The sequence below is a fragment of the Pelophylax lessonae genome, assembly GCF_965119305.1.
Source record: "Pelophylax lessonae genome assembly, chromosome: 5".
In the NCBI taxonomy this organism is placed as follows: domain Eukaryota; kingdom Metazoa; phylum Chordata; class Amphibia; order Anura; family Ranidae; genus Pelophylax; species Pelophylax lessonae.
In genome coordinates, this window is record NC_138772.1 from 394,890,163 (window position 1) to 394,915,217 (window position 25,055).

A 25,055-nucleotide genomic window follows, 5' to 3' on the forward strand; every position below is an offset into this window, starting at 1 on the left:
AAGACAGGATGAAGTCCACCTTTTTCTGGGCTGACCGACTCCTTGTGCCTCCTTGATGGTTGATATAAGCCACAGCCGTGGCATTGTCAGATTGTACCCTGACAGGGTGACCCCGAAGCCCGACTGACTGCTCGGATTAACAAAATGTTGATGGAGAGACTTTACTCTACCCAAGACCATTTCCCCTGGACAGTGGCTTCCTCCAGAACCACTTCCCAGCCAGAGAGACTGGCATCTGTAGTGACTAATTTCCACTGGAAGAAAGGATCTCCCTTTCTCTAGATTTCTGGTCAACAACCACCAATTTAGACTCTGACGTACTCTTGGTACCAGAGACATGGATCGGTCCAGAGACAGAACCTTTCTGGTCCAGGCAGACAGAATGTTGTTCTGTAAGGGTCTGGCATGGAATTGAGCATAGGGAATGCCTCGAATGCAGACACCATCTTCCCTAGTAACATCATGCAAAAGTGTATAGAAGGATATCTCAGCCTTACTACTGACCAAACCTGATCCTTCAGGTCCCACACACGGTTTGCTAGCCCAGATAATTTACATCTAGAAAATTTGAGTTTTGCTTTAAATAAAGGGGGGGGGGTCTAATTCAGCCCCATGATGCAATTTCCATATTGTGACCTTTTTGAAGGTCATGCACTGCTTTATATAGTTTTTCATTAGACAGACTTGTAGTGGATCAGTATGAATTCCCATGAAAGTCTTACAGTGACCTTGTTGCAAAATTAAAAAGTGACATACAGTATCCTTATATTCAGTTAGGTCCATATATATTTCGACACAGGCTCAATTTTAGTTATTTTTTTAGGTATTTACCAAAACATATTCAAGCTTTGGTTTTCTAATGGATATGGGCCCCGAGAACACACTTTTAGGTTTAATTTGAGGATATGCAAATCTAAATCAGCGAAGGAAGAGTTTAGGAATTACGGTTCTTAAGAATAGCTACCCCCCTTTTTCCTGGGACCAAAAGTAATTGGATGATTGAATCAAAAGATGTTTCATGGCCAGGTGTGGGCTCCAGTAAAAGGTCTGGAGTTGATTCTAAGTGTGGTATTTGCATTTGGAACCTATTGCTGTGAACATACATCATGCATTCAAAGGAGCTGTAAATGCAAGTACAACATGCCATTGTAAGGCTTCAAAAATTAAACAAATCCATCAGATCCATCAGAAGCAACATTATGAGTGGCCAAATCAACAATTTGGTACATTCTGAGGAAGAGAAGAATGCACTGGCGTGCTCAGCAAGATAAAAAAAAAAGCCTGGACATCCACGGAGGAAAACAGTGGTGGATAATCGCGGGATCCTCTCTATGTAAAGAAAAACCCATTCACAACATCCAGACAAGTGAAGGACACTCTCCATTAGGTGGGCATATCCTTGTCAAAGTCTACAATCAAGAGAAGACTTCATGAGAGCAAATACAGAGGGTTCACCACAAGGTGCAAACCATTCATCAGCCTGAAGACTAGAAAAGCCAGATTAGACTTTTCCCGAAAAACATCTAAAAAAGCCAGACTAAGATTATTCTGTACCAGAATGATAGGAAGACAAAAAGTGTGGAGAAGGCTTGGAAAAGCTCATGATCCAAAGCACACAACGTCATCTGTAAAATGTGGTGGAGGCAATGTGATGGCATGGGCATGCAAGGCTTCCAGTGGAATTGGGTCATTGGTGTTTATTGATGATGTGACAGAAGACAGAAGCAGCTGGATGAATTCTGCAGTGTTTAGAGATATATTGTCAGCCAAGATTCAGCCAAAAGCAGCAAAGTTGATTAGAAGACACTTCACAGTACAGAAAGACAATGATCCAAAACACACTGCAAAAGCAACCCAGGAGCTTTTGAAGGAAAAGAAGTGAAATATTCTGCAATGACCGAGTCAATCCCCTGATCTCAACTCAATTGGGCTTGCATTTCACTTGCTGAAGGCAAAAATAAAGGCAGAAAGACCCACAAACAAAGAACAACCGAAGACAGCAGCAGTTAGAGCCTGGCAAAGCATTAGAATGGAGGAAACCCAGACTTTGGTAATGTCCATGGGTTCCAGACTTCAGGCAGTCATTGTCAGTAAAGGATTCTCAACATAATATAATAAATGAACATTTTATTTATGATTATATTAATTTTTGCAATTACATTTGAGCCCCTGAAAATGGGGGGACTGTGTATAAAAATGGTTGCAGTTCCTAAAATTTTTACTTGATATTTATGTTTAACCCCTTGAATTAAAGTTCTGCGCTGAATTAAAGTCTGCACTTTAAATTCATTTGAATTGTTTCATTTTAATTTTATTCTGGTGGCATACAGAGTCAAAAGTATGAAAACTGTGCCTGTGTCCAAATATTTATGGACCTAACTGTAGAACAGATATTGCATTTACCTGTTTTGTCACTCATGTTACCATTCTTACCTCCTTCCACAAGCCCCTACATTGCTACAGTGCCCTGCAATTACATAGGGGCCAGCAGAAATCTGACATTTGTAAACATGTATTAGATGAAAAGGATTCTCAGGACATTATAGCCCTTTCCTATGGACAATAATGCTCTTTAGGAAAGAAGTTGATTTTCTTTACCATCCATTTTCATTTTGTAACAGGGTCACTTTAAGAGCCGTTTCACATTGCAGCGACCCGACTTGCCGGGGCGACCTGTGAGGTCGCGGGTGCGCAGCTCGCACCGCGACCTCGGAGCGGCCGGCATGGACTTCATATCATTGAAGTCCATGCAGGTCGCTCCAGGTCGCCCCAAAGAAGCTCAGGACCCTTTTTCTAAGTCGGAGTGACTTGTGTCGCTCCTATTAGAACGGGTCCTGTGCTAATCTATGGCAGGCGACCAGGTCGCCTGACAAGTCGCCCCAGTGTGAACCGGCTCTTCGAAAAACACACAGTATATTGTTTTTTGAATAGCACTACAAGGACATTTGTTATTAAACATAAATAAAGAAAAAGAAAAAGCTACGCTAATCTGAAGTGGAACAACCAAATGTCCCAAAAAATAATCAATCATGGACAATAACCACAAATTGTCACAGATAAATATAAATAAATATAAATAAAGTGAGCAAATAATAAATATTAAAGTGAAATCTCTCTTCAATGAAGTGTGAATTATCCCAATAATTTGCATGCAATAGATACAGGTCACAAAAAAACAAATATAGTGAATAAATCACAAAGGTTTTAACAAAAAATTGTGAAATATTGAACAAATAACTCAATAACTCAACTATCAATGATCAATATATCCCCGTCATTTGTGACGAGTGTGTAGGGTCCGGCGTGCTGATGTCGCCTCGCTTCCTGGAAGTACGGGCTAGTCTATGAGCCGGCCAGCTTATTTGTTTCATGCGGTTTTATTTCCTGCACAATGTGAGTTATTTTACAATTTATTTTAATAAATTGTTTACGGTTTAACACTATGGAGCCTATCTTGTTTTTTTTAGAATACTGGACATATCATTAAGGATTTGTGCCTTGGAACATCGCTGTCCCAGTTGGTTGGCTGAAGAAAACGATCTCCCCTAAGGATAATATGAGCTTTTTCTCTACACAAGCCTATTTCCTCTGATTTCTGGTAAGCTCATGAATATGCTAATGTAACCGTAGCATCGTGGTGAAGCCAGTATTGCTGAAAATCATTATTCACCTATTTTTTCTACTATTCACCATCTTGGGACTCTCAACTACAAGGGACTTTCACTCAATTGAGTTATTTGTTCAATATTTCACTATTTTTTGTTACAACCTTTGTGATTTATTCACTATATTTGTTTTTTGTGACCTGTATCTATTGCATGCAAATTATTGGGATAATTCACACTTCATTGAAGAGAGATTTCACTTTAATATTTATTATTTGCTCACTTTATTTATATTTATCTGTGACAATTTGGGGTTATTGTCCATGATTGATTATTTTTTGGGACATTTGGTTGTTCCACTTCAGATTAGCGCAGCTTTTTCTTTACTTATGTTTGGTGGTATCTCACTATAAGCTTCAGCTGTTTGATCTCTGGCCCCATTATCGTGGTTATACATTTTTTATTAAACACGCCAGCCTTCCAAACACTGTCTCAATACAAAATATGGTTAAGCAGGCCAAATATTTGATTCATTTATAGATTTATAAAATTATGTCATTTCTTTCTGTTGTCTCCAGTTTCTGTGTTTGTTAAAGCCTCAATTTTCTGACTTTTGAAGATGAATTTCAGGCAGAAACACTTTCTTCATTTAAGGTTCCTGTAATCTTCTGCACAGCAGTGCTCAGACTGAAAGAAAGAGGTCAGCATGCTGGACAAATCAGGATTTTTTTTTTTAGTTTGAACAGAGCTGTTAATACAGTGAACATACATACAGGAGGAATTAGCACAGGGATATCTTCATTATTTTTCTGCAGTGCCTTAAAGAGTTTGTAACCCTAAAAAAAAAAAAAAAAAATGGATCCTGTTCCTTTAAAGCTTGTTTTACAGCACAGTGCTTGTGCTGTGTGATTTGGACCCTTCTATCACCTGAAATACCTGGCTGATCCTGCCTGATTTCGCCCTTTCCCCCTGTAAACTGACCACAGATTATCATGGCTGCTTAGCCCTGGCACCATGGTCAGGTTACATGCCTACATCATCCACAGCTCTCCTCTGTCCTCCTCTCCTTCCCCCTCCCCTGTCTATCCGCTCTAATCACTCACCGGCCCTACCCTCCTACTGCTAAAATAACTGAGTGTTTGTGCTACAATCCCCTCTGTTATAGTAAATGATGTGCCCCAAGGCATGCTTTTTTAAACATTAGCAACTATATCCCTTTTTTTATAACGCCTCTCGGCGCTCACGTGACCAGCCACCTCTCTTCTCCTCTCCTTTCTTCCTCCTGACTATACCCATTTGATCTCTGTTCAACCTTTATTGTTTTGAGAACAAATACTAGTACCAAGTAAGTTTACATATTTATTCTTTGGCTTTACTTTTACTTTGACCTTACCCTTAGCTGTAATCCTACAGTTTATTTATATATACTTTTTCTTTCTATCCAGCTGTCATATATAGTACATCAGGGTTTCCAGTGATGGGGCTTGGTTGTTCTTCATTGCCCCCAGTGGCCGCCTTGGGTTTTTTACGGATCTCTCTTCCTCTTTTCGGCTATAATCCTTAGTTCAAGCATATACAGACGGCAATTTTTCTTGATCCCTTTCATGTTTTGACAATTCTCACTTGATTGGGTTTTTGGAGCATCAGGGCTGGCTGGGTTAGTATGGAATTGAGTGTACAGACATATTAACATAGACAGTGTAATTGTAACTATAACTGTATACTTTGGATTTATTATTTGGTCTTTGTATTATAAAAAAATGATGCACACAACATATGAGCATCCCTGAAGAAGAGTGGAAACCTCAAAATCTTGAAACGCGTTGGATGCCTCATCTCTTCATGCATTATATATAGTTAACCTGTTTATTGGTATTTTTACCCACAGTCCATTTTTCTGTCTATGTTTTAGTGATCTATTTTCATGTACATATAAAATTTATACTTTTGTATAAATTGTGTTTTCATGGTTTTTGTTCTATAATAGCTCCACAATGTGAAGGGTTACTGTTGTTTCTGTATCTACTGGGATGATTGCACTCTCAAAGCTCCCCACCACACATTTGTTTTCTCCTCTCTTCCTCCTGGCTGACGTCAGTGGAGAATTCTCAGCTCCGCCTGCTGTAGCTGTCAGACCTGGAGAGGAGAGAGGCAGCCGGTCACGTTAGCACCACGCAGCACCATAAAATAAGGTATATAGTGGCTTATTTTTAAAAAAAAAACATGCACTGGGGCACATCATTTACTATAACAGAGGGGATTGTATCACAAGCACTCAGTGGCTTAACAACCACTTTAAAGGTTCAATCAGCTGGTTAAGAATATATCCTTGATCACAACATGCTGTTGCTTAACCGAACTTCAGGGCAAGAGCCTGACTATGCTGTTAACAATAGGTGACTGGATCACAAGATTTAAAAAATAAAATTGAAAATCTTTAGGTACTTAAGATTTGTATGTGCACATTCATGTGTATATTTAGCTGTTTGCAAGGAGTTCCATTTAAAACTAAGCAAATGCAGTAACGGAAGTACTGCAAAACTTTTTATATTCTCTGTGTAGTGTAATATTGTATGCTTGCTTGACCAACAAAATCAATTGGCTTGAAATGTGACATTGTGATAGATGATATGTTTTAAAAAAAGAGAGTCCTGTCATATGTAATTGTGATCAAGCTATTTCAATGACTGATGAAAACTCCTAAATCACTGCACAGATACAGTTTAATATTTTAGGTGTGCTTTTTATGATTTTTCAAAAGTAAATAAAAATACATTTTAAACTGGTAGCTTTTTTTTATAATCTAGCAACGCAACTCCCTTTGTTTGTGTTGCATTAAAATGTACACCTTTAACATTGAGACAAAATGTACAACGTTTTTAAAAAATAATTTTAAAATATTATAAAAATTATTCCATACCAATATAATATTAAACTAGCTAAACTTTAAAAACAAACTGATATTCAGATATTCAGAACATCATAAGTAGGTTTTTGATCTAACAGCTTTCTTTTTCTACTTCCTCCAAAGTATTATTTGTTGTGAATAAGCACCACATATTTTAGATAAAGATATGAAAAGCAATGAAAGTGGCACTGTAATGTTTGCAATGCAGGCCACAATGGCAAAACCTAGCAGGAGACTGAAATAATGAGAAACATAAATGAATAATTAAATATGTGGGTACTTTGCTTTTCCATGAATAATGTACTGTTTTGTAATGCAACCACAATAATTTCACTTGAAAACAAAGCTTCTTTTTAAACCTACATAAATATGTACATGAATATTTTAGAATTATACCACATATTTAAAGGTATACTGTAATTCAAAATGCTGACTGATGGTGCCACTGTAGCTTGTTGCAATGAGATCTTTTTTGTTAATATTAAGTACACATTTAGTATAATACATACCAGCCTTTAGATATGGTGGCTGTTTTTTTTTTTTTTTTTTTTAATTTGATTAATTTTCATCTGGAAAATCTGTCAGTAACATAATTGTTTTCCTAGAGAAATAATGCTCACTCACCATATGGTATATATAGGGGAGCAACGTTGTCACCCTAGGTTAGGCCTCAAACACCAACTCCTTTTTTTTCTCCATGCTGTAGAGTGGAGGTTTTATTAGTCATCAGAGATAATTGGGAATAATGTGATTGATAAGAGTAATAGAAGTGCAGAACATGAAAAGAGCACAAAAAGTTATCATCTCACAATATGTCTGGGAGGATCAACATGTATTTTCTGCATTGATTGAACATACAGTATATAAGAAAACTCTTTCAATGGTATATTTACCAGACTAAAGGGAATAAAATGAGATATTCTCATTGTTAGTGCTTAAATACCCTTTACATGTATTAAAAAAGCCTGTAGATAACAAATACAGTTATTTACTGACCTGCAAATGCTTTTAATAACTGTTGCTATACTAGTACAATGTTCACTTATTGTCCCTTATCTTTTATTTTGGGTAGTTTTATATTTTCTATTTAAAACCATTTCCAACCAAAACCAATTTTTCAATTTTTCATAGACCTGGGAAGGGTAAATACGTCTGTCACGTTTCATTGCTGTCTGTAAACTTATTGGGAGATTTTACCCCACTTTCTGCTCTAAGAAATGAAAAGAGCAGTTGCCCCTTAGACAGTAGAAACAGACAGTAATAATAAAATATTATTAGTAAAACAAATTACTTAAATGATAAAAAGAGACATGTTGCACAAACGGACACATATGAATACATTTCATAAGAAAAATACATACTGATAATACAACTGGTTTAAAAAACAATTAATTCCTTTATATGGGCATTATATGGGCTGTACAGGATGCCAAGGATTAGTCCTGAATGGGAGATAGTGTATGTTTCCCCGTTATTTCAATTATAGTTTCTTTAAGGGGAAAAACGTTATGAGCATTTTGAGAACTCAGTGGTTCTCACCCATGCAGGGTGAGGGGTCCTGGGATAGTCCACTTGGAGAGGACTGATTTACAGTGCTCTCTGGATTGGTAAGTCCTCATTTAAGACCAAGAATTCAGAGGTTCAGAGAGATTTTTGGGTGGGGAACAACCTCAAAAAAAAAGTCCAGAAAAGGAAGAGGAAATAGCCAGCACCTGTCTGTGAGATGGAGTGACCAATGACGGCTAGCTTGTGGCTGAGACACAATTACTGAATTGTGGTGATGTCCCCTTTGGGACCCCCTGAGACAGACGAGAGCTTTCAAACACCCTGGTAAAATATGAGTGTGGCTGGCAGTGAGCCAACTCTTCATTTTGTTGTACCAATAATTGAAGGACAATTTTTGTTTTATAAGCAGTTTTTCTTTTCCCTGTTTTATTAAAAAATGAAATAGACTGTTTGCTTTTACCCATTTGGATCCTCTGGACTCCCCATGGGCTCTGTCCTCCCAGTCTTGTGATCTGCCGGTGACTGATGCTGCAGTAATACCAGCCATTATATCTCCCAGACTTTGCAGGTGTGTAACATTATGCCTTTGCCAATGTACACATTGGTATTATTACCTTTTGACAGTCTTACTCTTCCTTTCACCATTCTATGCCTACCCCCACTACCCCATTCTCTCCCCTCTCTTCTCTCCCACCCTTTTTTTTCTTCTTTCTTTTCCACCCTTCTGACTGGTTTCACTATTGAGTCTAAACAAGCTCAAACCTAAGCAGAAATCCTTACATTTAATTAATATATGGCGAATTCTCTATTCTATGTATAGGGATTATACATTCCACTTAGCTGTTCATTATTGATACAGTAGAAATGAGTGTTCTGCTTTCCATTGAGTCTTTGACTGGATCCCTAATCTATTGATCTATTGATCATCTGTTGGTCTATTGACTCCAAATTGTTTCTAGATCAAGCCCAAATTTTCTTTTCTATCCTGATGCCAATACATCTAAGCCCTATCCCACCTGGAGGCTCAATTTGTCCCTTTTACAAATGTACTCAACCTATCAGTCCCTTCTCATTAATAGAGTTGAGCTACAAACTATTTTAGAACCTTCCTACATTAAACCCAAAGAATGATTTCTCAGAACTCTTAAGCATTGAGACAAGTGCAAAATCTTTTTAGCCAGATCAATCCATCCTAAACAAATGCAAATGCACATACCCAAATGCCTTCCTCAGACATCGCTGCCACTTTTCATAAACCCAATTTTACCTATACAACAGAGACTTGTGACATCCCTCCCTTGCATTCCAAATGTCCTGACCCATGTTTAGGATTGTATAGACTCCACAAATCTCCCTAACCTCTCACAGAAGGCAATATTGCCCTGCGGCTCAGTCTCTGAAGGGAGGGGATCATGCTCTGCTTCAGTATGTCACAGTACATGTGGGCATTCATGGTTCCCTCAATGAACTGTAGCTCACCAGTGACGGCAATACACGGTATTAAGAACTGGGGTATGTAAACTTTTGATCAGGGTCATTTGGGTAGTTTCTGTTGTCATTATGATTTAAAAAGAATAAACACGGTTGATTGATAATAATTGGCTTCAGCCAAACACTAACCATGAGTGAAAGAAAAATATTTGTGTTATCATTCGTATTCTCTGAAAAATGGCCAAGAAATCATAAATTCTGCTAGGGTATGTAAACTTACGAGCACAACTGTGTATATATATATATATATATATATACAGTGCTCAGCATAAATTAGTACACCCCTATGAAAAGTAAGATTTTATTCAATATTTCAATGAACACAAGATCAAGTTCCAACATTTTGATAAAACTGAGTTTTAAAGAACATTTGTCTATAATTGTTAGGTTAAAAATATAACTTACTGTAGATTACAAAGTCCACAGTTATACTCAAATTAGTTGATGCAAAAATGAATACACCCCACAACAAAAACTACTCCATCTAGTATTTTGTATGACTGCCGTGATTTTTAACCACTTTACCACCGGAGGATTTTGCTGTCTTACGTCCAGGCCACTTTTTGCGATTCGGCACTGTGCGACTTTAACTGACAATTGCGGTCGTGCAATGCTGTACCCAAACGAAATTTACGTCCTCTTTTTACCACAAACAGAGCTTTCTTTTGGTGGTATTTGATCAGCTGTGCGATTTTTACTTTTTGCGCTATGAACAAAAAAAGAGCGTAAATTTTGAAAAAATAACAATATTTTTCATGTTTTTTTATGTGAAATTCACCCCAAAAAAATGTAAAAATCTAAATGTTTTTAAATTTTTGGCCAATTTGTTTTCTGCTACATATTTTTGGTAAAAAAAATCGCAATAAGTGTATTTTGATTGGTTTGCGCAAAAGTTATTGCGTTTACTAACTAAGGGAAAGATTTCTGTTTTTTGGTGGTTTTTTTTAACTAGTAATGGCGGCGATCTGCAATTTTTTTGGGGGGACTGCGACATTGCGGCGGACAGATCGGACCCTTGACTGACATTTTTGACACTTTTGGGGGTACCAGTGACATTACTACAGTAATCAGTGCTATAAATATGCACTGTTACTGTAAAAATGACACTGGCAGGGAAGGGGTTAATTTTATTGGAGAGGGAGGGTTTAATGTATGCCTGGTGCTTACTGACATGTGTGGGGGAAGGTGACTGAGTGACACAGGGACAGATCGCATGTTCAGCTATGCTGAACCCTGCAATCTGTCACTGCCTGTCACTTAGGAGATCCGCCCACTTTGTTTACACAAGCGGGCGGATCTCCACACTCGATTCCCCAATGATCGGGGAAGAGCAGCACCGATCGCCACTGCTCCTCCCCTGGCCCGACTCCCGCTGTGACTGAACACAGCGGGAGCGGGCCTCCCGCGGTGCGCGCGCCGCCCACATGGGGAGGAGTCCAGCGACTTAGGTCTACGTCGCTGGACGATAACGAGCCACATTGCTGCAGTAGCAGCAATGTGAGCAGACGGCAAGTGGTTAAGGACAACACTAAGTCTTCTAGGGATGGAATGAAGGGCGACATATTGCAACATTGATCTTTTTACATTGTTCAAGAACTACCTCTTTTAGAGCCTGGGTGCTGGATTGAGAGTGATGCTCGTCTCTTCAGAATTCCCCATAGTTGTTCACTGATTGGGTTCAGATCAGGAGACATACTTGGCCACTGAATCACTTTCACCCTGTTCTTCTTCATAAATGCAACAGTGGCCTTAGATGTGTGTTTTGGATCATTGTCATGTTGGAAAAAATGCATGACAACCAAGGGCACAGAGTGATGGTAGCATATTCTCTTTCAATATAGAGCAGTACATCTGAGAATCCATGATACCATCAATGAAATGCAGCACCCAGACACCAGCAGCACTCATGCAGCCCCACAGAAGGACACTGCCACCACCATGCTTCACTGTAGGCATCATGCATTTTTCTTTGTACTCCTCACCTTTTTGATGCCATACAGTTATTATTATACAGGATTTATCTAGTGCTGACAGTTTAGGCAGCTCTTTACAAATTGAGGGTAGACAGTACAACTACAATAAACCTTAAGACAGTAGGAATCAGAGGGCCCTGCTCGTTAAAGCTTACAATTTAAGAGGGAGGGTCAAGAGAAACATGAGGTAATAATTGTGGAGGGATGTGCCAATAGAGAAAATAAATGTACAGTTTTTAAGTGGGGGCCCAATAGGCTTCTCTGAAAAAAATGTGTTTTCAGGGATCGTCTGAAAGTGGACAAAGTAGGAGACAGTCGGACAGATTGGGGTGGAGCATTCCAGAAGGTGGGAGAGGCTCGGGAGAAGTCCTTGAGGCAAGCATGGGAAGAGGTGAAAAGGGAGCTAGAGAGCAGGAGGTCCAGGGAGGAATGAAGAGAATGATTTGGTTGGTATTTTGAGACCAGGTTAGAGATATAGCTGGGGGCCAGGTTATGGATGGCTTTGTAAGTAATGATTAGTATCTTGAATTTTCATAGGTTGAGTGGCAGCCAATGGAGGGATTGGCAAAGAGGGGTAGCAGACACCAAGTGGTTTGTAAGCTGGATGAGCCTGGCAGCAGCATTCATGATGGACTGAAGAGGGCTAGTCTATTTAAAGGTAAGCCAATGAGGAAGGAGTTGCAGTAATCGAAACAGGAGATGACTAGGTAGTGGATTAGAAGCTTTGTGGTGGCATGTAACGCTCCTGCGTTTTTAGTATAGGCTGGATTTGGAGCTGCAAAATCTCCACTCAGTAGTCATGTAGAGATGTGTTGAATACCAGATCCAACTCTCCAGGACTCATCACCGTGGGCCTGTCAGCTTCAACATACAGATATATACACACTCAATGAGATGTTCCTGGAGTGATAGAATGTATATGATAGTATGAAGGTGATGTGCTGAAGGGACAGGTGTGAACAGTGACAAGGATGGTAATCACTTGATAGGTTTTGTATAGGAGAGTTCAAGATGGTATTTAAGAATGCAGATAGGTTAGAATCGAGTATGCTAACAAGTGGTGAGGACAGCAGATGACAAATACAGGATAGACTAACCCAGTGCAAGGATAGATAGTAGTAGACAGGAGAGCTAGCAATCCATGCAGCAGTGCAGATGATAGATGGTAGTAGGCTGAAGAGCTAGCAATCTATGTAACAGTGCAGATGATAGGATAGTATAGATAGGTAGTAACAGTCCTTAATGTGCATAGGTAGATAGTGCAATAAGGTTATGGAGGGTTCCCCTGCGGGGTACTTATCACTTGTAATGTTAGTAGTTTAGAGAGGTCCAGTAGATAAGGAATGATCCGGTAGCGAGATACAGGGATCAGTAGCGAGGTTCCGGTCTGCTCCAGGTAAAGGGAATGGCTGGAGGTTCCGATCGGGAGACAGGCTTGAAAGCATGTGGATAGCAAGGCAGGTTGAACGAACAATGTGAGTGAGACCGCCGGCGGTTGAAATAGCCGCCCTGCGGCGCTCAGCAGTGACATCATCGTTCTTAAAGGTATATGCGTACCACCTGAAGAGAAAGGTGGGACGCATTACAGAGGAAAGTGGTGATTAAGGGTACCGGAGGTACCAGAATCTTACATGGCATTGGTTAGGAAGGTGTGTATTTTGGAGATGTTATGGAGGTTGAGGTGGCAAGCCTTGGTCAGCGACTATATATGGGGCCGAAAGGATAGTTCAGGTTCCAGGATTACACCTAGGACCTTGGCATGGGTGGATGGGTTGATAGATATGCCGTTGATGTTGAAAGAGAAATCAGGGGAAGAGGACCATGGGGGAGGAAATATCATGAGCTCGGTTTTGGATAGGTTGAGTTTGAGGAAGTGATGTGACATCCAGGCTGATATGTCTGTTAGTTAGCTGGTGATGCGTGAGGAGACTGAAGGAGTGAGCTGAGGGGTGGAGAGATAGATTTGGGTGTCATCAGCGTAGAGATGATATTGAAAGCCATGGGAGGCAATCAGCTGACCCAGGGAGGAGGTGTAGATTGAGAAAATTAGAGGTCCAAGAACAGATCCTTGGAGGACCCCGATGGAGAAAGAAAGGGAAGATGCATTGGGATAGGTAGGATGAGAACCAGTGAAAATTTCATTCATGGATACCAAGGAATGGATATTTTTTTTCGTTGAGGAGGGGGTGGTCCACTGTGTCAAAGGCATCAGAGAGGTCAAGGAGGAGTAGTACCAAATAGTGTCCATTGGAGTTAGCCATTAGTAGGTCGTCTGTGAGTTTAAGGTGGAGTCAGCCATGTTGTCAGCACGCATGGACCGTACTGCAGGCGGTTGTGCCACCACAAATTCTGTGCTACATTCAAAACCATTTTCTGTAAGTGCGATTCTTTTTAAATAAAATCTATTATAAAAGGCAGTGCACTATTAGCCCTCCTTTTCTCTCCGCCACATCCATGAGCTGTGAGCCTCTGGCCATCAAAGGTTCATAGGGAAGGTGTTACAGACTGAAGCTGTTAAGCTGAGCCTTTCCTACATGCTTTTTGACCGTTGAGGTCTGGTAAGCGCCCATCTATACATCTTTGAGCATGAAGGTGATGCATGCAGCACTTTGAGGATTTCTGAATAGCACCTTTCCAGCTTGTCTTTACATTTGGGACTGATTTGAAAAAACTCAGAATTGAATTTTTTGGGATTTTTTTGTTATGGAATTCTGAATGTTTTCACTTTATGGAATTTTTTTCACTTTATTGTTATTGCATGTTCACTTATTATTTCACATATGTCACATTTGGAATAACTGATTATAATTGGTTTTTGAAGTGCAAGTTTTTATATGTAATAAGTTTAAGTGATCAGTTATGCACATTTGCACTTAGTATTATCACTTTTGTTTGTTTGTGATTTTCATCGCAATATTTTTTATTTGTCCTTTTAGAGATAGCGCACCAGTTTTTAACTTTACTCAGTTTCATCTCCCGGTATTTAGGGAGTCAAAGGTGCAGCAATCTTTAGAATTGGATAGCACATCCTTAATATTTTCTTTTTCATGGAATAAAATGTACCATAGACATCCCGACAGCATCAGAGTTTACTCCATATTTGTGCTTGGCCTTTGCCTCTTCTAGCCCGTAGCCAAGTCGAGACCTGTCATCATGCTAGAGCAGCATCAAGTAGACTAACACAATGACATGTGTACTTTCACCCCCCCTCTGACTAGAGGATCATGAGCAAGGCTCTACAGAGAAGACCAGAGACTGAGGCTTAGGACTAGCAGTGCAGCAGTACAACATTCAAGCTTATATGCTGTCCTGCAGGTAGATGTAGTGACAGCCAATTTACCAGGTGAGGAAATTACTACCCTTTCCCTTTTGTAAATACACATGATTACTCTTAGAAGTGTTCTCTGTTTTCTTTCTTATAGACTTTCTCTACACAGGAATTTTGTTTGATCATCCAATTTGAAAGTGAATACCCATAAGTCAGTTGTGTTAAATGTGACACCTTTCCAAGCTGAACATCAAATGTTTTCTTCTTTATTGTCATTTCAGTGGGCCACTGGTTTAGTCAAGTACCATGGTGTACAGATACCTGCAGACCTTCCCATAATCTATGCTCTAAACTGCACGTCCTTTCTATGGTATGCTCTACGGAGGCCTAATAATAATTCTTCAAGAGGTTCTCTTGACTTTAATGCATGGCCCATTTCAAAGTGGACATGTTGCCATTTTTTATACATTTATATATTAAAAACTCCTTCACCCATACCTTCATCATGAAAAGAAGGAAAAGAAGGGGAGGACTCACCAATGTGACCACTGTAAAATACTACTACACTGTTTGCAATGGTGGCCGCTGTGATTGGCTCTGTTTTTTTAGCCGACGATGTCCATTGTCAAATGACAGAAGGAGTAGTAACTTTGTGTGTACACCAAGTGCACACATAATGTAAACAGACAGGATATTTTCAGATGGCCTTTCGGAACAGGAGGTTTAATGACCCTCCATTCCACCACAATGGTTGGTCCAGGAATAGGTAAAGACCTGCATATTAAGTTGTTGTTACTGTATAAATTAGTTAATAAATTAAAATAATTTCCCTTTACATTAGTTCTAAAAAAATTCAATCTATGGTACTGCCAAAGAAGAAAAACAAATGAGAAAAATAATGATTCTTTAAAGAATTTCTTGGTGGTGGAATAAAATATTACAACATGTAAACAAAACAAAAAAAACTACTTGTACAAGCCACTAAGGATACAAACAAAAAGTCTTGTTTTGAACCAGGAAAAATCATAACAATGGGATTTCACACTTACAAGCTATAACCTTCAGCTTTATCCAATAGTGTGTACTGCAGAAGACAAAATAATGTTATGTTTAATTTACATCACCACTAGTACAGGTTTTGCTTTTACAACATTTGAGATATTGTTAATATGAATGGGCAAAGGGCAGTATTAGAGTTTAAGCTAGCTTCATAGTTAGAACATACTATACTCAACTTTAGTAAACTTACAAAATATCATGCACCTATAGAAAAGAAGAACATGAGATTCCAATACAGCAACAGGTTACTAGGCAACATAGCTGTACCCAGAGGATGCTGAAATGAAAAGAACCTGAAACTAAGGACAGACAGAAATATCTGTATTTTATTAGTTTCTGAGGGTGGATAGCTTACACAAAAATAATGCTTCTACTATATCACTCTCTTACTTTCATGCAAAATCTATATGCTATGATAAATGTATCATACATAAATACAATATTTACACTGAAAAATGAACCTAAACTTCTTCACTGGCAGGAAATATTGGTCAGGCTAAATTCAAGATTGTTTCTGTGTTTTTAACTTAAGTTATGTTGTGCATTTTTCCTAAGACATAAACCCTGAAGATGTGATTTATCAAAGAATTACATTTTTTTACCTAGCCCAGTGAATATGGGTTTCCATCAAACTTTCAGTTGTGTTCAGGGGAATGAAAAAATACTGTAGAAAATATTATTAAAAAGTAAACAGCTTTGTAATATTTACTACAGCACTGAACACTGAAATGACATCAGCACGTAACATGCAAAAAATTACTGAAATTTCTCTTTAAACATAACAACAATTTGGGGCAAATTTATAAAGCAGTGAAGGTAACATTCATCAAACATTCACTATGTGAATAAATCGCTGTAACTTAAAAAAACACCTACGCCAGGACAATACACCTGCAGAAAATGTTTGGTGAATGTCACATTCACTGCTTTATAAATAAACCACATAATATTTTATTAAATGTATTAAATTAAATATAAAGTATTTGTGTAGAGATTGTCTTAATTATTTAATTAGGTCCAGGAATTACAGGTATAGCCCCGGTTCACACTTGTGCGTGTGCGGGGTTCGCATGTAATGTCGGAGCGCACTGCTCCGACATTACATGCGATCAGCTGTGCGGTGCGAGTTTAGCCATACAAACTGTATGGCTAAATTCGCATCGCTCCCGCAGCAAACACGCACAGGAGGCATTTTTGCAGCCGCATCAGGATCGGATCGCACAGCGGTTCACACTTGTGCGATCCGATCCTGTGCGAACTGCACGATCGCACTGCGATATGCGATCAAACTGGGGGTGTCGTTAAGATTACATTGACACCCCCAGCGTATCGCATATGGCAGTGTGAACTGCCGGGGGTGCGTGTGCGATGCGGGAACAGGCTGCGAATTCGCAGCCTTCCCGCATCGCATATATGTGAACCGAGCCTCAATGAGTAAAAATATAATATTTTTCTTTATTTTACTTTTATTTGATTAAGTATAAAATATAGATAATGCATGTAATATTTAGCAATTGCAGCCACAGTCAGCCCTTAACCACTTTTTCCTAAACGTTTTTACCTTATAAATCAATATAAGATACACTTTGAAGCAGCAACCCAGGCTTAGGAACATATTTATAAACTAGTGAATATGACCATTACCAGATATTCACTGCAGGTGAATATTCCTGGTTCATGTGTTTTAGATTCCAGGGCATGATTAACTATGTATGATTATTTGATGAATTTCAACTTCACCGCTTTATAAATATTCCCATAGTGTTAAATAAAAATAGTCAGAAAGTGCGCACGTGACCCAACGCGTAGGAGGTACCCGAAACCCGGAAGTGACGTATCGGACGGAACTCGGTTCCCACAGCGTTCGTGTGTTTATCTGTACATGCTGGATACAAGAAGGCTAACTGTAAGTGCATTACCTATTTGTGCCTAATAAAAGTACATAATACTGCACCATGATAGCCCTATTTTTTTAATGAGATTGAAAGAAAGGAGGATAGTGTGAGGAGATCGTACCCCAAGGTAACTATTGGAAGAAACTCCAAGGAGCCCTATATACCAGGAACCCGTGCTGGATATCTGGAGAAAGATCGGATACCGATTAAGAATAAGGGGAAAGAGGAACGATCATTACCCCGGAGATATACCACAGGCGCATAACCCTTGAAATAGAGGTGAGAGTTTAGCACACCTTGAAGTGGCACAAGGTGGAGGAGAAAAGTCACTATATCTATGTTAACATCACCTACAATAAGAGAAAGATTGAAACATAATTTTGAAGATTGTTTGGACTTTTTCTACATAGACTTTTTTAAAGATCGTATTGTTGCACATTTATACTGATCGAATACAGTTTTTATCACGTTCATTTATATATTGCTTTGTTGCTGAGGTGGAATTTAGCAAGCACTCAGCACTTTTTATGAGCACTTAGATAATTGTGTGTCACATAAGAGATCACATATATTCTTTATTTTGATGAAGTATTGTTTTTTCATTTATTTATTTAATAATTTATTGGGATGGAAACTTGAAGCACACAGCACTTTGACAACAGGAATATTTATATAGAAACACACCAGATAGAAGGAGACACCATATATTTTTTTATACAGAATATTTTTCCTTTCACGTTTATTACAAGCACTTTATATTTATTTATTTTTCACCTTAAAGTGCATCACTACCCCCACTTTATATACTTTTTAACTGTTTTAGTACCAGTAACAGTGGTGCAGCATTAAGGAAACCTCTAGCACTCCAGACAGCACAGGAACCATACACACCCCTTGTTATAGTGCGCAGAAATTATTTTACTTTTTATTAGTCAAATCTGCTCAGTAAATACTGCATTATGAAATATTGTATTTCATTGTTATTTGTAAAATAAAAAATGATGTGTTAATAAAAAATATATAATAGACATTTGTGTTTATAATGCAGTTATCTTCTAATAGTTTTGAAAACCATTTTCCTTTACTGAACAACATCTTACCTGAAAAACCTCAGGTTTTTCTCATGGATTAAAAAATAATCCTGAATATGGAAATCCTAGTTATCATTCCCAGTGATCACTGATGTTAGTTATCATGCATATGTAGAGTTTTTTTTTTACTACAAGGGACAAAACTGGACAATGAGACACCTCAAAATCTGACAAGTGGATCTTTTCATCCTTGACCTTCTTCATGTATTCAAAAGTATACAATATACTTTTTGTTATGATGTTGACGTGTCCACTGTTTGGATGACGAAGACTTTAGACTGAACCCATAATTTGTCATGTAATGCAAAGCAACGAGTTCACCATAATGGTTGCCCTACCAGCTGTACAGACTTACCTTCAGAGTGAAATGAAAAAACTACAACTTACAGCTTAATCAGGTTTGATGACTTTCTCTCCACTCCTATTTGCTTGGTGACTGAGTGGAAACCTGCCAAACATGTGAGAAGGATTGGTGTAAGTAACATGCACCCCATAAACTGAACCTAACTTACCAGAGATGTTTCTTAACTATTGGAGGTAAATTGAGTGGTGGGGGAAGTAAATGTAAGGTAAGTATGTGCTGCTGGTTGGGCTTCCAATAAAGTGAACTAGTTGATTTTTCCTGCATGAGCAAAGCACAAGTTTACATTACAACAGGCATGGTTCAGCTCAATATAGTCCAGTTCAAATATGTTGCCTTATATAAGAAGACCGCTAGGAGTTTTTGCATCACCTGGAATGAAGGAAATTGATTACAGAAATAGTAAAAATCTAGGGTAGAGCAGGAACATAGACAGAAGCACAGTGCAGACACACAAGAGCATAAATACAGGATCAGGAAAGGAAGACTGAAAAAATACTACATTAACAACTCATCTATACTCATCCCATCATCATGTGGGAAGTAGGTGGTGGGAATTGTTGTAAAAGGTAGATATGGGTTTTTTCAGCAGTATGGCTCCCAAATTAAAACACATGGCATTGTCTACCTGAAAAACCACATACAGACAAAAACAGAGAATCTGCCAGTACACTGCAGATAAAAATAAACAGATAGAGAAGAAACAGGAGCAATAGGATGTACATATTTAAAGACAGGATCAGAAGCAAAGCCAATACAGGTCAGATGATTGGATCAGATCAGAATGCACAAGTGCTTGAACAGAGAGGCCAAGAGAAGTTAAATTGGGTTGCTTTCTGAGATGATGGATTTCCTAAAACACATGTGGGGGAATTCATCTAGGGTGTCATAGAGACCCTTTAGAATTTCATTGGTGCACAGAACCAAAAGAGTCGGGGCTTTTACCCATCTCTGTTACAGGTACATGAATCTGTCCATGTCTGCCCACTGGACATACTAGACACTTCTTCCTCAGTGCACTCCTAACCTTTCTCCCTTCCTTGCCACTGTGTCTGTCCATCTCACACTGACAGGCGCATGGCTGAGGAGTTTGTACTCGGGTGGGAGGAGCCTGAGTACTGCTGTACCTCTGCGCACCAGCTCAGAGCTAGTATTAATTACTGTCAGTTTCACTATATTGGAACTAGCAGTAATTCTTTACGAATTTCTCCCTGCCATAGAGGAAGGTTTTTAAATTGGCAGTAGTAAGAACCACCTGAATTTGCAGCACATGTCAGTATTGTTACTAACACTGGTGCATATGCTTGTCTAAATTAGGTGCAGGTAGTGCTTAAGGGGACTACCATCAGAAATGTGCTGTAAGGGCTGTTTTTATTTCCCCTGATGATGCATAATAATAAACCTTTTCATATCATCCTGAATCAGTTTTGTTTGCATTTCTCAGCAGATCTCATGATATCCCAGAGCTTCAAAAGAAGTTGACGCTAAAAAATGTCCCTCTGCCAGATGCTGTAATCTCAGGTCTGCAATTAAAGCAAGAAATCATATGGCGGCAGCATGTCACAGACTGTAGGTCCTGCTCTGATTGAAATCAAATAGATGAAGTACTTACATTCAAGTTACCAGCTCAAAATATTATGTTAGTACTTGCCAAGGTGGTAAATGCTCCCTTGTTTTCTAACCCAGTCCTCTCCTGAGGTAGTAATGCTCCACTAAAAATGTTCTGCATTTCTGTGATAAGCTGCAAACTATACAGAAAAATCATTATACATTACAACAGAGTCAGTGGTGCTGCAATATATCTAAGATGCTATGATAAAGGGTGTAGTTAATTTCAAGTGCATGTATCTAGGATTTATATTTTATAACAGTCTTACAAAAACGTTTTAATTAGGTCACTTTTTCTGACTGGTGGGGAATTTTACTTTTTCAAAAAGCAACAACACTCAACACATAATGATGATAAAAAAGCAGCACACAAGTAGCTTAAAAGGGTCCAGTACAGCAATCATTTGCCAAACAACATGCTTTTGCCCAAAGGGTGCTAGGATCTAAAGAAACTAAAGGATAAAAAACAAGAAGGCATAGCCTTCTAAGTGTATCTGTTTATTCCTAAAACACATGTAATAAAATGGATTTCACTCACACAGTTTGGAGACTGAGCTAGCAAAGTTCATTGTCCTCCTCCGGATGTGCCAGATGACAATCCCGTGTATCCTATAGATGTATCGGGGTCCGCTTCCTGCTGAATCCTAGTGAGCTGACAAATGCTTGTCTGTGTGTGGTATTAGCCCTGTGGGTGGGCAGCTCTGAGACCCCAGGAGTGGAGTAAACCCTGAGATGGGAAGTTGAGAGACGTCAGCACAGTGTGGAGATTGGGCTTTCCCAGGAGGAGAGAACTGTGCAACTGTGTGCAGTTACCAGCCATAACCAGGCTGGAATGCAACATGGATGAGAGCATGACCAACCGACGTCTAGCCATGATGATGTCACACAGAGGGTGGTGAAGTGGACGGCAACATGTTTCGGAGCCTCCTAGCTCTATCATCAGAAACTAAACCTACTGAACACTGAAAATGTTATATTTGGATGAGACCTTTAAGAGCTATATTAAATGTATGCTATAGCTAGACTACAAAAAAACCCAGAACATTTATTTTAGAAATGGGGTTGACTAAAAGGGCAAAACAGACTTTTTAAAAGACACAATCCGGTCTAAGATTTGTAAAGCTGCCTGCTGTATAGTTCTGTTTTAACATTGTTGCACTAAATTTTTCCACTTCCATTCCCTTTTTTTTATAATCACTTATCTATAAAAATATCAGGAGGAAGGAGGAATGAAGAAGGTACACACCACAAGCTTTAGGCCCCTATCACACGGGCTTTCCGATCAGGTCCGCCTGTCACTTTTTCAGGTGGACCGGATCAGATGCTTCATGCGGCTCTATGGAGCAGCGGGTGTCAGCGGTGACATGTCCAATGACACCCGCTGCTCTCCGATCTGATCCTGTCTGTGAAATCCAGGTGGATGGAAACCCTATTTTCCATCCGTCTGGAGGATTGGATCGGATGAAAACAGACAGGCGGTCCATTTTCACCCGAGCCCCCATGGAGGAGACCTGTCATCCGTCTGCTCAGCGGGCATCAGCGGATCGATCCCCGCTGAGCAAAACAGAGTCCGCCAGGCGCAAAGCCCATGTGAAAAGACCCTTAGTAAGTAGACTTCCATTGTCCTCTTGGTGGCTGTTATTTTAAAGTCTGGTACACACTAACAGTTTTTTTTCTGGTTGAACGAAAGAAAACTGTCAGCTCCGGTCGAAGCAGCTGTACTAATGATCTGACGTTAGTGCAGCAATCTCCCCTGCTGAGGGATGGCCCCCCGGCCAAAACACTCCGGTCAGCTAATCAGAAGCCGGTTAGCAGCTGATTTTCCAGCATGCTTGTCTGACAGAAGCTGGGTAAACAGCCGTTTTCTGTCGGTTTGGCTGACATACCTATGAGCTAAATGTTGGCTGTTTTTTTTTTAAACTGGCCCATGTCTCCCAACATTCGGCCCATGTGTACAAAGCTTTACTGTGTGTGATGTAGAAGTTAAATTATAAGTTGGACATTAAAACATTAAAGCGGTATTAAAACCAAAACCCCTAAAAATGAATATAATATATTGCAGCTTACCGACCATCAGCTGTGGTGGCTGCATCCGTTTTCTTTTCTTAGGCTTTTTTTCCCTCTGTTTTTACCTGGTGATTTGGCTAGAGTGACTCCACTCTGGATGAATGGGCACAGGGGGCACCTTTGGACAACAGCATTGTCAGACTGGGGGGAGGGAAGAGTTAAATGTACCAGCATAAATATACTAACAAAGTGAAGCCAAACAACATCTAGTACTTTATACTGTAAGCAGTTACAACAGTTTATTTTTCCTTTGGGGATAACGTTTTTAACAAAATAAATAAAAACTGATTATAGTAAGCACCCCTATCAGTGTTAAATGGTTTGTCTCATCTTTGTAACTGATACATTTTCCTAGAGAGCTTGTTCTTTTGAAAAATGACAGACTTATTGTACAGATTCCCAGATGAAAAAAAAACTAAAGAAAGCCTAAAAAAGAAAACGAATGCAGCCATCACTTCTAAGAATTGGTAAGCTGCAATATAATAAATCGATTCACATCTTTCCATTGTATTGCATTTTTATCTGTGTTTTCATGCATTATTATGTATTGACAATGAATGTTACCATACATTTCCAACATGCTCTAACATACATTCTTGTTGCATTTTCAACAAAGTTTTATTTGAATGGATGGAAACAGAATATAGATCTAATTATATGTAGAACCATATCATGGGGATCAATGTGTCGACCCACTGCTAACCCTTTTAGCTAATAATTTCCATTCCCTGGATAAATATTTTATAAAGTGTCTGTGCTGTTTTCTCCAAACAAGTAAAAGGATAATGGGGTTTATTTACCAAAGGTTGTATGCTTTGCAAGTGCAGTTGCACTCAGCAAGGTTATGAAAATGCCCACAGATCAGGATTGGGCCAAAAGCACAAATCTTTTTTTGTGCAATTTCTCAAAATGTGTAGGGGTCATTGATAGGACCAAAATGCACCTAATATTCCCACAGGAGACCAGATTTTACTATTAAAAAAAATATTTTTTGTGGTGTGAAAGATGTTAGCTGCTGCTTCACATATACTGATGGAAAGTCAAATGACAGTCTCTATTTCCGCCATTTCTGTCATTGCCAAATTTGGTGAAATGCCCTGTGTTTGTCTTTGATCTTCCTCAAAATTGAAAGCTCTCAGAAACCAAGGAGTCACCTCTGCCAATGGCTTTTGTGTAGCTTAGCCACGTGTTTTTTGTCTTCAACTACCCCCTTGCCCAGGCTAGGTGCATAATAGAACGTACATTTAGTATACTGGGCAAAAAGTGGCACCATTGCATACAATAATTTACTTATCGCTGAGTAATGCAGTGCATGGTATGAAGGCAGCATGCTATTTTGTCAGGCAGAAGAATGGGCACCTCATTGAAGACATTCAAGGGAGAGGGCCCAACGGTCTAGAATACAAGGGATCAGAAGTGGTGCAACAAATTTAAAGTACATCAAACTACACTGTACATGCTTCTGAACAACCCCTGGGTGGGTGCAATGCTAAACTGTGGTCACATATAAATCCAAAAGTAGGAAAAAACAGCTAGCACACCAAAAAAAACAGATACACCACCATTCATGTCATCTTGATAAGAAGGCCTACCATGCTTTTGAAACATTGGTGTATCTGTTTTGCTGTTATGTAACTTCAGTAAACCATTTATCTGGACCTTTATTTGGCATGCTGGCTGTTTCCTTTTATTACCGGTGCTACAAACCATGACAAGTTTGCAAAATATTTTACGTTGTATGTTACCTGTTGGCAAGCTGCCCTGGCAACTTTAAATTGTATAGCTTTATTTTATTACAATTTGTATATGGATTTGTTTTGTGAAAAGTTAAATATATTCTTCCAAAAAGTAGCGTTTGTTTTAAACAATTGTTGTGAAACCATACATTTTCTTAAAGCATAGGTGTTGAATAAAAAGAAGGTGCTACTGATTTTTTTTAGGCCCCATGATATTTGCGCAAATGTTTATCAAAACAACATTTTCACAAAAAATACACAAAAATCTTTATTTGTGGACACAAACACAGCCAAATTTACAAAATTACTGCTAAATTCCTAATAAATATAAAATTTAAAACTGTATTGAGTTAATACATAACAAACATTTGTAAATTTTAAATTGCACCTTTTTATAAAAACTAAAGGTGAACAAAATTGTAAATAAACACAATAAAACAAATCTAAGGTTATCTTTTTTCACTTACACATGACATGTAGAGTAAAA